Here is a 14,485-nt window from a genome sequence, read left to right on the forward strand (position 1 = left end):
ACAAATGATTAAAAATAAAATGTCTTTTTTACTTCTTAATAAATAGCTTAAATATAAAAAAAATTATTTTTTTCAATTTTCTAAAAATAATAAGATATTAATATTTTTTTTATTATTAGTTCTTGTTGGTAGGCAATACTATTGTAATGAGTTTTTTGTTTTTCCATTTAATTAGTTATTAAACAAATTAATTTGAACCAATCAGAAACAAATTTTAATTTTTAATTGTTTCAATTTTTTTATTTACCAAAGTGTAATTGTACAATTTATAACATTATAAATTAGGAAAATTATTTTTCTTTAGGTGTTATAAGCAAATTTATAGGAAATCCAAAATAAATAGTTTTAGTGGCAACTATATAGCCAGAAATAACGAATTAGAAAGGATTAAAACCATACAAAATTTTGATTAAACTATAGCTTACACATAGATTGACCCCCAAATATACCTCTCATGCTAAAATTTCTAAGCAAAGAAGGTGATTCAAAAAGTGAAGATCATTTTTATTTATGTATTTATTTTATCTGTTTTTTGTTCTTATAATAGCTCATAGAATTTGATTGAAAACATTGACAACAAAAATCTATATGATTTCATCCAAAAATTAATATACTAAAAATAACTAATTAAATTCTAATAAAATATTTATTTAATTAAAATTAAACTTAAGCCTCTAAATACCTTTAAAGACTTCTAATCAAAAATAATTATTTTTAATGAATAAAACTAAAAATATTACATTAAATTGCCGTGCATACTTGAACACTATTGGAGAAAAATCCCTTGAAGGGCTTTTACATAACGAGGTGAGAAAAATGCCGAGATAGTAGGTCACGTAAAAAACATTCGTTAGTTCGTCACGTAAAAAACGTTCGTTAGTTCGTCACCGGAAATACGTGGGCAGCAAGAAAACGGTGGTAAGTCGGCGAAAAATGATCCGCCGGATTTGACGAGCAACACTTTCTTCGTGAGCATAACACTTGATCTTGAGCTGAAAAATCATTTCCCTTTATGATTTAAAAAACCTAACCCTAGAATTTTAAATAAAGGAAGAACCCCAAACAGTATTTCTGCAGCGTGGTCTCTTAATGGAGGAAGATGAAGGTGTCCCAAAATGCAGCAACCAGGTGCAAAGCTGCATATTTTTTATTCTGTTTTATTTTGGGTTTTTAATTGTTTTTAATGTTATGTGTTGTTATTTTAAGATTTATTTTTACTGTTTTTATTATTTTAAAATTTATTTTTATTCTGTGCTACATCAATTTTAATTTGGTTATTTGATTCTTTCAGCTTGATGGGAATTGTTTTTTAGAATGGTGGGAATTGAAAAGAGAATATTCTGGTAGGAACATTTATTTATTTTAAAAATATTTTTGATGATAGGCATTTGTCCTTTAGATTTCCTTTCCATCAAAATTTTCCTAAACAAAGATTGAATCATATAGACTTCATATTTTTTTTGCAAAGAGAATCTTTCTCAGAGCATTGTAACTCTTCTTAAGAGAAGATTGATCACTTCAACTATTGAGAAGATTAATAATTTTAGAAAGAAGTTAATTGTGGATGATATCATAGAACGAAGGGCAAGCCTTAACAAAAGGAAATAGAATCTTACATGTCCAATCGTTATCTCAAGTTACACTTAAGTGAATCTTTTGAATTTTTAAGCTCACAAGATTAAATGGGGCCGGGTTTACAAGGTTAAATGGGGCCAGGTTTCGAAAAAGAAATGCCTAAATTAGCTCACCTTAATCAAAACCCATTAAATTTTAAACCTTCACTTTAGTTGTATATTTGCTCTCTGTGTCGATATAATTAATTTTCTGTTGTTTCAACCTTTTGTTGCTTGTTTTTATTTATTAATCTGGGTTAGAATGAAGTTATGAAACTAATCTAGTATTGTTCGGCTGTACCCTCAAACTTTATCGACAAACTGAGAAAAATAATCAATCTAAAAACAAAATGTAAACTATAAACCCAGACAATTATTGAATTAATCATTTGAACTTGACAATTGGTAGGACAAACTGTAGACATTCATTAATTCCCTTCCCAGCCCTCGGTCAAGTTTGGTACATCCGAAGATCAAGTAACTGTCTAGCATTTTAAATGCGCGATTTCACTTCCTTGGATGAAAAGGAACAAAGCTTAAAGTAGTGAATGTCCTAAGGATGCTACATTGCTGATGCTTAGCTATTACTACAAGGAAGCTTGAAATTGAAAACTTGAATAAGCATATAGGATGCTTCGGAAAATGGCATTTGAAAAAAAATGGTGTTTTAATCAATTCTAGTGGTTAAGAAGCCTATTAAAACTGCAATATGAAAACTTTGGAACCTAAAGATTGTTGGCTCTATAATCTCCCAAATATCTATTTGTTAAATCTTAAAATTAGCAAGTGTTAAATTCTACTCTTACATAGCATGGTTTCATTTCTGTTGGACGGCTTAAATCATACGTTAAGCTTTCATTTCTAAGTTTAAAAGTGTTAAACATTCAGAATTGACTGACATTTTTTAATCTTAATATGTTGCTTAATATGTATGATTTAAAACTAACTATCATCTACAACTCTACATTATCTTTCTTTTTATTTATAAAATAAAAAAGAAAACAACAAAAATATGAAATGAACCTTAAAGAACAACAATATTATATGCCAAACAGAAAATCTGCTAATGGTGGAACTTTTATTAGCGTACATATGAAGCCTTCAAAACAATTAATGTACTTTGATGTAATAGGCATGTCAAATTTTAAATCCATGGTTTTGTTGTGTATCTTGAATCATGTATCTCTCAGTGGTCTGATATGCATCTATCTATTTTGTAGTTAGCATAAATGGTATATTTAAATTTCTCTCATGTCTGAAAATGGTGAATCCTATCTACAGTTTTTTAATGAAAGAATCATTGACGACGAGGAGTTGAAGATCTGAAATGCATCACAGCTGGGGTCTAATTTTGTAAGCTATTTGTTTTCGGTTCTAAGATGAAATAAAAGTAAAAGTATTTATGATAAAATCAATCGTGACATAGTTTTGTGTCCTATCTTAAACAGAGAGAATTCATACCAAGTGGTTTCATTACTCTTCCAAAAATATGCATATGCCTGTGATTTTTGGCTGTAAAAAAATATCAATTGTAACACGAAGTATCAATTGTTTTTGGCTATAAACAAAGTATCATAGTTTTGATTTATGAACATCGAAAGAAAGCCGAGTGCGCGAAGAATGCTTCCTACACTAATTTAAGTAGAAGAGATACGGTCAAAAAAAATTAAGACTTTACAGCTATAGCTGATTAGATACATAAAAAAATATTCAATAACAATACAAAAGTAACACAGGTTATATATGGGAACTTTTTCAAGAGAAAACTTTCGCACTTCAAACACAGTTGGTTAATGACAAACACCTCCATTTACAAAGCTGTCAGTTGGTTAATGACAAACAGTCCAACAAATTTAGCAACTGTTTTGTTTCTTTTTTCTACGGTTTGACCATTAGACATTCTCAACTTATTGGATACAGAAATGATGGGGGTTGAAGGAGAGCAAATATAGAAAACAAAAATCATTTATTTTAATCAAGACAAATAGTACAAGATTATCATTTGACAAATAGTACAACATTATCATTTGAGCTTTTGCCCAGACAAAGACTAACATGACTATAGCTTACAATTTACAGCGATGTGGAGCTGGACTCATCAAGGAGTACATAACAAATACAAACTATACAAATTTAGTCAATAAATAGAAAGTTGAGTGCACACTGTAGATTGCAGTTAGGTGAAATATATATGGAGGACAGGTGAATGAAAGCCCAACAAGAATCACATGGATGGCTGAAGTAATCTCTTGGTCAACTTTGGAAGCTTTTGTCTTTAATTTCTACCATGAATTTTGATTGCATTCTTAATGTCTTTCACTGATGTTACGACATCAAAATCTTCTACATGTAGAGATCGAACCTAAGAAATCCCATGTTTCCATTGGGATATTCTTACCACGAGCTTTGGCCCTCTTGTTTAACCATATTTCTTTAATCCATTGACAACTTGGCTTTGCCAAACTTAAGAAACCTATCCTCCTTTGATCTTATTTATCTTTGTTATCAACTCCTCTTTTAGTCATTATTACTCAACAATCTCTCCTTCATATGGTGGATTTCTTCTTTGACTAGCTGAATTTTCAAAGATTGCAACACCTTCAACAACAATCTCCTTTTGCACCTTTTGTTTGTGCCTTGATCACCTTCTTTGACTTCAACGGCAAGTTGAACCTCCAACAACAGCTGGCAGTAAACAACTTGGCACTCAAGATCTTCTACGACTTCTTTTGTTCTCTGTAGTAGTCTTACTTTTTGGTGCACCTTCAACCTAAACAATTTGTATAGCCAATAATTTCTTCTCCAATGATTGCCTTTCACTTTGCACACAACTTGCACCAATTGTTGTAGTGATCTCTAATACTGCACAACTATTTTCCTTCTTACATACCTCCTTTTCTCGAGCCTTCTCTCTTCTCTTTAATCCTCATACATCTAGACTTCATTTTGAAGGCAACGAAATCTCCTCTACAAATTTTCTTTGGTTCCCCTCAAACACTTGGTACCACAAGTTCTTATCCTTGCACTTGCATTGACTTCTGCAGATCCTACTTTTTGCTCCTTCTGCCTCCCATACTTGCCATATTTAACATGATCACTGTCCTATAAGCAAAAAATTTCTACACCAAAGTAACATCCACAAAAAATTGAAATACAGGTCAAACTTTAAAAGCAAACATAGAGCAAAGAGCTGCATCTTTCACAAATGCAATCTTCTTTAATATGATAAGGCATCTTGATGAAAAACTCCTTGTGAAAATAAAATGCAAATAGAAATAGAACAAAGTATTCTTCACAACTGGAAAACATCCGCTACCATAAAAAAAGACACAGTCGCAAAACAGAATAGCCTACAAAACTCATAGAAGGCAACCTTGCACAGACTTAATATTTAGTCACACAAACCACATCACAAGATTCACTTGAGGCTCTCATACTACTATGATGGGGGTTGAAGGAGAGCAAATGCATAAAATAGAAATCATTTATATTAATCAAGCTCAACTAGTACAACATTATCATTTGAGCTTCTACTCATACAAAGACTAACATAACTATAGCTTACAATTTATAACTCTGTGGAGCTAGACTCATCAAGGAGTGTATAACAAATACAACCTCAGTCATTAAATAAAAAGTTGAGTGCACACTGTAGATTGCAGTTAGGTGAAATATTTATGGAGGATGGGTGAATGGAAGTCCAACATGAATCACATGGGAAGCTGAAGTAATCTCTTGATCAACTCTAGAAGCTTATGCCTTAAATGTAGAGTTTGACAATTTTCATATGATCAGTGGTAGAAATTAATACCTACCTACAAGAAAAAAACCATCTAACGAGGTTCAAGAAATAGGAGATCAATACAAACTATATATCCTGCCAATTGGTTAATGACAAACAGTCCAATTAAAAATGGTAACCCAACAAATTTAGCAATTATTTTGTTTCCTTTTATTTACAATTTGTATATGTCATGTAATCGGGTTTCAGAGATTTATTTATTCCTCTCAAGTTTTGCAGGCTCCTATTTGTACTTTGAATTGTACAAACTATATAGGTTGCCAATATAGGAAATAAGCGATTAGTATGAACTTAATAGCCTTCCAATTGGTTTTTGTAATGGCATTCCACTCATCCGTGGACTAGTAACTAAATGGCCTTCCTAGTTTCACTCAAGTCAAATACTTCTATGTTCATCTACATGTACTTTATATTTAGCTTCTAGCTTCTTTTTGACTTGCATATCTATGTCCTCCTAGCAGTAGAACCCTGAGTGTTGGCAGCTCAATATAAATTAAAAAATTTATGTTTAGTTGTATTTTTGTGAACTTAAGTGTTCTAAAAATATTAAGCTAGGAAATCTACAAAATCTATAAATGTGGACTTCATTTTTTGCGAGAAAAACTTGCCCAATGATTTCAATATTCAAGGAAGCCCAATGATTTCAATATTCAAGGAAATTTCTAGTATATTTTCACATTTCTATGGATATTTTTTTGAAGAGGCATACTTTGGTCTTAGAAATATCTTATGGCTTATATCAATTTCAAGTATAATTGTAAACGTTGAAATATTTGTTCACATTAGTAGTAGATTAAGATGTTGATCTAGAAAAAACATTGGATCACCTTCATTGCATGAAGAACCTCACCTCTGTGGACATTTTTTCAAAAGTACACTCTATTTAAGACTTTTAACTTACATATAGTAATCACAACCACCCTACTTATCATTCTCAAATGTTCAATGCAAATTTGAATGTTGAAACATTTTGGTAAAATACACCCTGTTTAAGACTTTTAGATTCCTCTATTATCAATTCCATGTACATGTTTTTTTCTCATTTTTAGCTATTGATTTTTAGTTTACATCATTATGAATTCCATGTGCATGTTTTTTTATTCAATTTTATCTATTCACTACATATAAAAATGTTGAAGCAATTGTTCCCAGTAATAGTGGAATGCAAATACAAATAAAACAATTAAATTTAAAAACTATATTTTTCTTTCTTAAGGAGTTCTACTATTGTTTTCACCTTATCAATGTAAACTTAAAAACTATTATTTTTTTGCTTGAGGATATTTCCTACACATATTATGAATGCAATTTTTTTCTTTCCTTCAATTCTCAAAATATGAAAAACTAACTTATCATCTTTTGGGGGAAAACAAGCATTCAACCCAACAATCATCAGGTCACAAAGCAACTGTCGGACTAATGGCTTCCTGTTGCCAAGCTGATAAGAAGTCTATAACTACCACCCATCAACACTAAGTTCATAACACTACCAGGGCCCAAAGTACACATAAACTGCATGGACCATGAATATGTTACATTCCATGTAAGAGGCAAAGGGCCTGTTTTGTTCAACCAAACAAGAAGTAGACCAAAATCAAAGAAGAAATGCTAAAAATAGAAGAGTGGGAGGGAGATGCCCTTGCATCAGACTCCTTAGGAAGAAATAAAATCATGCCAACTTGAGCATGCCAATCTTAGTCAGCCAAGAGGCATCCTCGAGAGAATGATCTTTCCATTTGACTAAGTAACAAAAGTATTCATGCTGGCAGGTTTTCTTTAATAATTGTTTATCCAAAATACATTTTATACTTTACAAAGGGAAATAATTTATTTGTAGTCCCTGAGGGACTAAGTCGTTTCCATCTATCATACCTTCATTTGCACCCTCTTTATAGGGATATAAATCTATTATATTGAAGATGGGAGAGATGCCCAAATCTGAAGACAAAGCTATCTCATAAGCATTAGTAGAAATTGTTTTGAGTATTCAACAAGGACCAACCTTCTTCATGTGAATTTTGTTGTACATCCCAGTAGGAAACCTCTCCTTTTGAAGATGAGCCAAGACAAGCTATCCAACCTGAAAATGAAGTTCTCTCTATTTCTTGTTAGTATGTTATTTATACCATTGATTTCTTAATTCAATGTTCATCGTCACTACTTCCTGTAGATCATGGATGGATATAGAAAAATCTTCACCATTTTCACTATGTTTCTCCATCCCACCATGATCTCTAAGTTCAAACATATTCTGTGGGTGCATTCTATATACAATATATAATGAACTAGACCATGTACTTTTGTTGGAAGACTCACTATAAGTGAACTTTGTTTGTGCTAATGCTAGATCCCAACTACCAAGTGTTTTCCCAACAAGATTCCTAGGCATATTACCAAGACTCTTATTTACAACCTCAATTTGATAATTCATTTGTAGATGATAAGGAGAAATGAAACTCAAATTAGTGTCCAACCTCTTCCAATGTCTCCTCCAAAATTGTCCCACAAACTTTGAATCATGATTGAATACTATACTTCATGGAATGCCATGTAACCTCACCACCTATTTAAAGAGTTAATTATAAATATTGGTAGCATCACTAGTTTTCTTGCAAGGTACAAAATGAACCATTTTTAAAAATGTATCCACAACTACAAATATTGAATCATTACCCCTTTGATTTTGAGGAAAGCCCCAAAAAATAGTCCATACTCACAAAATCCTAAGGCCTATGGTTGATACAAACCCATATTCCAACTTTTTTCCTTTACAAGATGACAAACTCTACGCCTTTCTACAAATTTCTTAACGTCAATTTGCATCTTGGGGCAATAATAATGAGTTCTTAGCTGCAAATATGTCTTACCCTGTTCAAAATGACCAGCAAGACTACCACAAGGGTTCTCCTTCAATAAATTATCTCTCATAGATGCATTGGGTATGCACAACTTGTTCTCCTTGAACAACAAGCCCTCCTATGGCATATAATCTATCTATGGTCCTCTATCTCTACTGATAGGATTGTTGTAATATTTGAATGCTTCCTTCAAATATGCATCATCTACCCACAACTCCTTCAATATTTCAGAACCAATGGTATTCATTTGTATTTCTTGCAACAATAAATTCTTCCTTCTTAATGCATCATCAACCCTATTTATTTGCCCAATTTTATGGTTCAATACAAAGTTAAAATTTTTAAGATATTCTATCCATTTAGCATGCCTTTGATTTAACTTATGTTGACTATTTATGAATTGTAAAGCATGATTATTAGTATACACCACAAATTATATAGGAAACAAGTAATGTTTCCATTTCTTCAATGATTGTACCAAGGCATAAAAGTCACTATCACAAGATGAATACTTTGTCTTAGCCTCATTCAACTTTTCACTAAAGTAAGCCATTGGTTTCCCTTCTTGGCTGAGATCAACCCCAATAGCTAAACCATTAACATCACACTCAACTTGAAACACTTTATAGAAATCGGGTAAAACAAGGATAGGCTTCTCAATAAGCTATTTTTTAAGAAATATAAAAATTTCTTTTAGCCCTTTTAGTTCATTAAAATGGTATTTTACTTCTCCTAATAGTTTCAATAATTGGAGCAACAACATGACTAAAATTCCTTATAAATTTATGATAAAAAATAGCAAGACCATGAAAACTCCTTACCTCCATTGCAATTCTTGGTTTAGGGAAATCACAAATGGCCTAGAACTTTTCTTTACCAATCTTTAATTCATATTTGGATACCTTAAATCCCAAGTAGACCAATTCATTCTGCAAAAATAGACAATTCCTGATATTGATCTACAATTTCTCCTCATGCAATCTCCTTATTGACATCCTCAAATTCTCCAGATGTTCCTCCTTTAATCTACTAAAAACCAAAATACGATCATCCAAATATACAATCACAAACTTCCCAAGGAACAGTTTCAATACCTCATTTAACAATCTCATCAAAGTAGTAGGTGTATTAGAGAGTCCAAATGACATGACCAACCACTCATAAAGACCATCATTAGTCTTAAATGTTGTCTTCTACTCATCTCCAGATCTGATCCAAATCTAATGGTAACCACTTTTCAAATCTATTTTGTAAAATTACATAGAGCCACTCAAACAATCCATTATATCTTCAATTTGAGGAATATGAAATTTATATCTAATTGTTATCTTACTGATAGCCCTAGAGTTTGTGTGCATTCACCACTCACCTTCCATCTTCGGTACTAAAATGATAGCAACAACACTGAGACTTTCCCTTATCAAACATTTCTGAAGTAGCTCTTCAACTTTCCTTCTAATCTCCTCATTCTCCTTAGGTATGCAACCTTATTTGAAAGGTTAACTCCGGGAATCAAATCCATGTGATGACTTATGCTTCTGATAGGTGGCAATGCATCCAACCAGGCCTGGAATTTGACGACCACCCCTACCTGTCAAATGAAATTTTTTTTACGGTATGGTTGTTTTGATGACTTTCTTTTGACATTTTTAGAAAAATATTATTTTATGTATTAGGATAAGTTTCTAAATTTATCTTGAAGACAATCTTCTTAAAAACATGTAAAAATTTAAATTTACTAAGTTGCTAAATTCATATAAAAATATACAAACTATTCTTAAAAATCATATTAAAATATTTCAAAATTGATTCAATTATCACAAGTTTAACTATTCTAAAAAATCATATTAAAATGTTTTAAAATTGATTCAATTATACAAGTTTCCAAATTCATATAAGAAAATAGAAACTATCTTAAAAGAAATATTAATATATATTTTTAAAATTAGAAACAATAATATCTTACCATTTTAAAATATTCTAAATAAATTTATATTTTTTATAAAAACCATTCTAAAATAATATATATCAATATTACGCATTATAATACTATATAATATATATTATCTATTATAATTTTTTACGATTTTACAATTATTTGAAATGTCATATGTATGTCTTTACAAAAATATAGCATGTCAATACATACGGTCTAATAATTTTTTGGGCTGTCATATACGGTCCAAAAGTGAAAAAATGGCCATTTTGCTTGTCAAATTCAAGGCAACAACTCTATTGCAACAATGTCTTTGTACTTCTCCAAAATGGACCTTCTATTTCTTGAGGTAATTCTTCCAACCTTGTTGAAGTAAGGACAAGCTTGAACCAAACTATTTTTCTTTCATGGCCTAAATGAATTCATTTCCACTCACCAACATACCTTTCCTACTGCTACAACCACTGTTGTTTGCTTCTTGCTCTTGGAGAGGCATCAAGGTATGTTTAACTCCATCCTTCTCTATGGTATAAGTCTTCTCACTTCTGTCATGCACCAGTTTCCTATCAAATTATGATGATCTTCCAAGCAATTCATGGCACACATCCATGGGCATTATATCACAAAATACACTATATTTATAACCACCAATCTGAAAATAAACATAAGCCTACTCACTTGTCGGCAATTGATCGCCTTTCTACAACCATGACACCTTATATAGAGATGGATGCTTGATTCTTTTAATGTCTAACTTATCTACCATCTATGTTGCAACAATATTATCCATACCACCACTATCAATAATCAATGTGCAACATTTACCCTTTGACTTACATTTGGTTTTGAATAAGCCTCTCCTTTGAACTAGTTCTTGGTTTTCCTTTTGGGGCTTCAACAGTACTGTCTTTAGCAACAAAGGTTGTCCAGATTCTGGATCCTCTTTGTGGTGATTAAGTGGGCCCACACTTTCTTGATCAACATGAGCAATTTGATTACTCCTTTCAAACATTATATGCCTTCCTTGAGAAGATTCAAAGAATTTGCAACTTTTGTGCCCATATTGGTTGCTTTTGAAGCATTTCCTAGTGAACTCTTTTCCTTTACCTTATGAACCTCATCTTCCATATGATCTCCCTTTATTTGGATATCCTCCTCTATCATTACTGGCTTCTCTACTACAATGGCAGGTGTTACCAACAATAATATTTAAGTCTCGTCACCTTAACTAGCAAGGAAAGAAAAGGGTGAAAAAGGCAAGTAACAAAAAACCAACATTAGGATTATTCATCATTAAGATACAAGTCCTTCAAAATCATGGCATGAGCCTCCATCAAGATTTCATGCAAGTGGATTCAAATTCTGAAATCATTAGCATACACACGCACCCCCGCCAACTTGTCTGTTGCACAGTTGGCTTCCCATCTCACGTGGCAAAACCTGATGTCTCCTCGTGAAGTAAGGAGAGAATTACACTTGGCAATGAGATGGTTGGATTTCCAATCCAATTTTGTTGCTCCTTTGAGCATCATGATGGTGTTTCTAGAGTCACCTTCAACAATGATGTGTTTAAGTCTCTTATTCCTAGTTGTGATCAACCCATGGTAAATAGCTGCCACTTCAGCCATGCTTGAAGTACCTGACCAGGTTGCTCCTAGATGACCCATCAAAATTCAGCTTCAACCAAACAATATCGGGAACGTCCATGATCTAATCCAAAAGTTAATATACTAAACATACATAATTAAATTCTAATAAAATATTTATTTAATTAAAATAAAATTAAAACTCCAAATCCCCTTAAAAACCTTTAATCAAAATTAATTATTTTTAATAAATAAAACTCAAAATATTACATCTAATGGCCGAGCATGATTAATACCAATGTAGTTTTTGAATCATGCCTCTTCATTGTCCACTTCATAAATCAATGTGCCAAACATTATTCGAGAAGATTCCCTTGGAGCCTTGGAGGGCTTTAACATAACGAGGTGAGAAAAATGTGGAGTTAGTTCATCACGTAAAAACTATGAGTTCGTTCGACCACAGAAAAGACATGGGCGGCAAGAAAAGGGTGGTAAACGGGGCGAAAACCTATCTATCAGATGTGACGTTCAACACTTTCTCCATGAATATAACACTTTCATTTTGAGCTGATTCCATGAGCATAACACTTCATTTTGAGCTGAAAATTTATTTCCCTTTATAATTTAAAAACCCTAACCCTAGAATTTTAAATAGAGGAAGAACCCCAGCCCTGTAAAACCCGTGACGTTTTTTTTTGCTGCAGCATGGTCTGTTAATGGAGGAAGATGAAAGTGTTCCTACCAGGTGTAAAGCTGCATATGTTTTATTCTATTTTATTTTGGCTTTTTTAATTGGTTTTAGTATTATGTCTAGTTATTTTACAATTTACTTTTATTGTTTTTGTTATTTTAAAGTTTATTTTTATTGTGTGTTAGGTTGTATCAGCAATATTAATTTGGTTCATTGATTTTAGCAGATTGATGAATTTATCAGGAAGCCATTGTTTCTTAGGATGGTTGGAATTGGAAAGAGACCATGTTGGTAGGAAAATTTATTGTTGTATATTTTTATGACTATTTTACTATCTTAAATAGTTGCATTACATTGGTACTTTTGTATGTTTTTATTTCAAATATATATCCAATTAATTAATTTTAAAAAATATTTCTCATGATATCCTGTGAAATTTTATTTCAATCAAATATATTTAATAAGATTGTTATAGAAACTTGTCATAATATATATAATTTTAAAATTTTAATGTTTATTATTACTAAATTAGTTTATATTTTTTGACAGTTAATATTTTTCTTAAAATGTCAAATGAAAGGCATTGAAATGACAGATAGGGGTCATCAAAAATTCGTATGACAGGTAGGGGTGACCGTCAAATTCCAGACCTGACTTCAACTATTTTGAAGATTAATCCTTTGAAGAATCGTTAATTATCGTGAACACAAAAGGCAAGCCTTAACAAAAGGAAATAGAATCTTGCATGTTCAGTCCTTACATCAAATTATAGACCAGTGAATCTCTTGAATTTCAGTACGTAGAATGTCTTATGAATGAAGGAAAAGTTTTAAATCTCATTTAAAATATATCTGACAACTGCCTCATCTGGTTTTATCAATTTCATGTGCTCTCTCAGCTTTTGTATAAAGAGCATAAATAAAGTTCTTAGGCTTAGAATGTTAAATGGGATTTCGAAAAAGAAATGCCTAAACTAGCTCAGCTTAATCAAAACCCATTAAATTTTAAAGCTTCACTTAGCTTACTAGTATGTTGAGTTAACAGGGTCTACAATTTAGTTGAATTCTTTTCTCCCTGCCTCGATATAATTTTCTGTTGTTTTACCCTTTCCTTGCTTGTTTAAAATATAAATGAGTTATATTTGTAACAGTTTCTTTCTTTTTTAATTTTCCTAAAAATTACAGGTCTGCGCTCAAGACTAGACCATTATCTCAAAGTCTTGTCTTGAATATTTCTCTTAGCTTGAATATTTCTTCGAATCTCTAATATTTATAGACAGTGCAAAAGTATCGGTTTAATTTGAATATATACTATGCAGATATGAGGACAGAGAGCAAATCAACTCGATGGAACTAGCTATTTGTCCAATTTCACTTCAATTCTTAATGCACAAAAACCCAATCCAACTATTACTATTGTATTTCTATGTGTGGTGAGTACGTAGAAGAGGTGTGGAAGGTGGTTTACTAAAATTTTAGTTTATTTTAAGAATTTGTTATGTAGAGATCAATTATCAAGATGGTTCAAGAAAAATCTTGATCTATTTTAAGAATTTCTTATGTAGAGATCAATTATCAGTCTCTAATATCTAGTCATTGAAGGGAAAGATAGCTTTATATGTTAGAAATTGAAATTGTAATGTATATGTTTAGTGTTCTATAGTGGTTTCAAAAAGTATTTGCAATGTATATGAAATCAAATTGCACCAACCCATTAAGTTACACTGCTTAAAAAGTCATTGTAAAGTTAATTGTTAGATTGGAGCCAAGTTACCTATCAAGTAAATTGCTAGATTGGAGACAATTAGATAGAAATTCATTCTTCCATAGGCTTTGTACATGTGAAAGAATGCCACAAATCTAATAATATACAAAATTCCTACAAATAAGGTTGTTCTTTCAAGAATATAAAACTTGAATAAAGAATGCATACATAAAATTTATACAAGTAAATGGTGAGATTGGAGCCAAATTGCCTATCAAGTAAATTGTTAGATTGG

The 14,485-nt window shown here is 31.6% G+C and overlaps 1 long non-coding RNA gene across 2 annotated transcripts; it reads left to right on the top strand.

The window, feature by feature from the left end:
* Positions 1 to 1,025: 1,025 nt before the first annotated feature.
* Positions 1,026 to 14,207, top strand: LOC131041655 (uncharacterized). Of its 2 annotated transcripts, XR_009372404.1 has the most exons (5): positions 1,026 to 1,128; positions 1,292 to 1,343; positions 2,895 to 2,966; positions 13,036 to 13,110; positions 13,805 to 14,207. It is a non-coding gene; the product is annotated as an uncharacterized LOC131041655 (long non-coding RNA). The 2 variants fall into 2 exon arrangements; XR_009372403.1 differs by having other exon boundaries at positions 13,036 to 14,207.
* The last annotated feature ends 278 nt before the right edge of the window (positions 14,208 to 14,485 follow it).

The sequence above is a fragment of the Cryptomeria japonica genome, chromosome 4 (genome assembly GCF_030272615.1).
Source record: "Cryptomeria japonica chromosome 4, Sugi_1.0, whole genome shotgun sequence".
Taxonomy (NCBI): domain Eukaryota; kingdom Viridiplantae; phylum Streptophyta; class Pinopsida; order Cupressales; family Cupressaceae; genus Cryptomeria; species Cryptomeria japonica.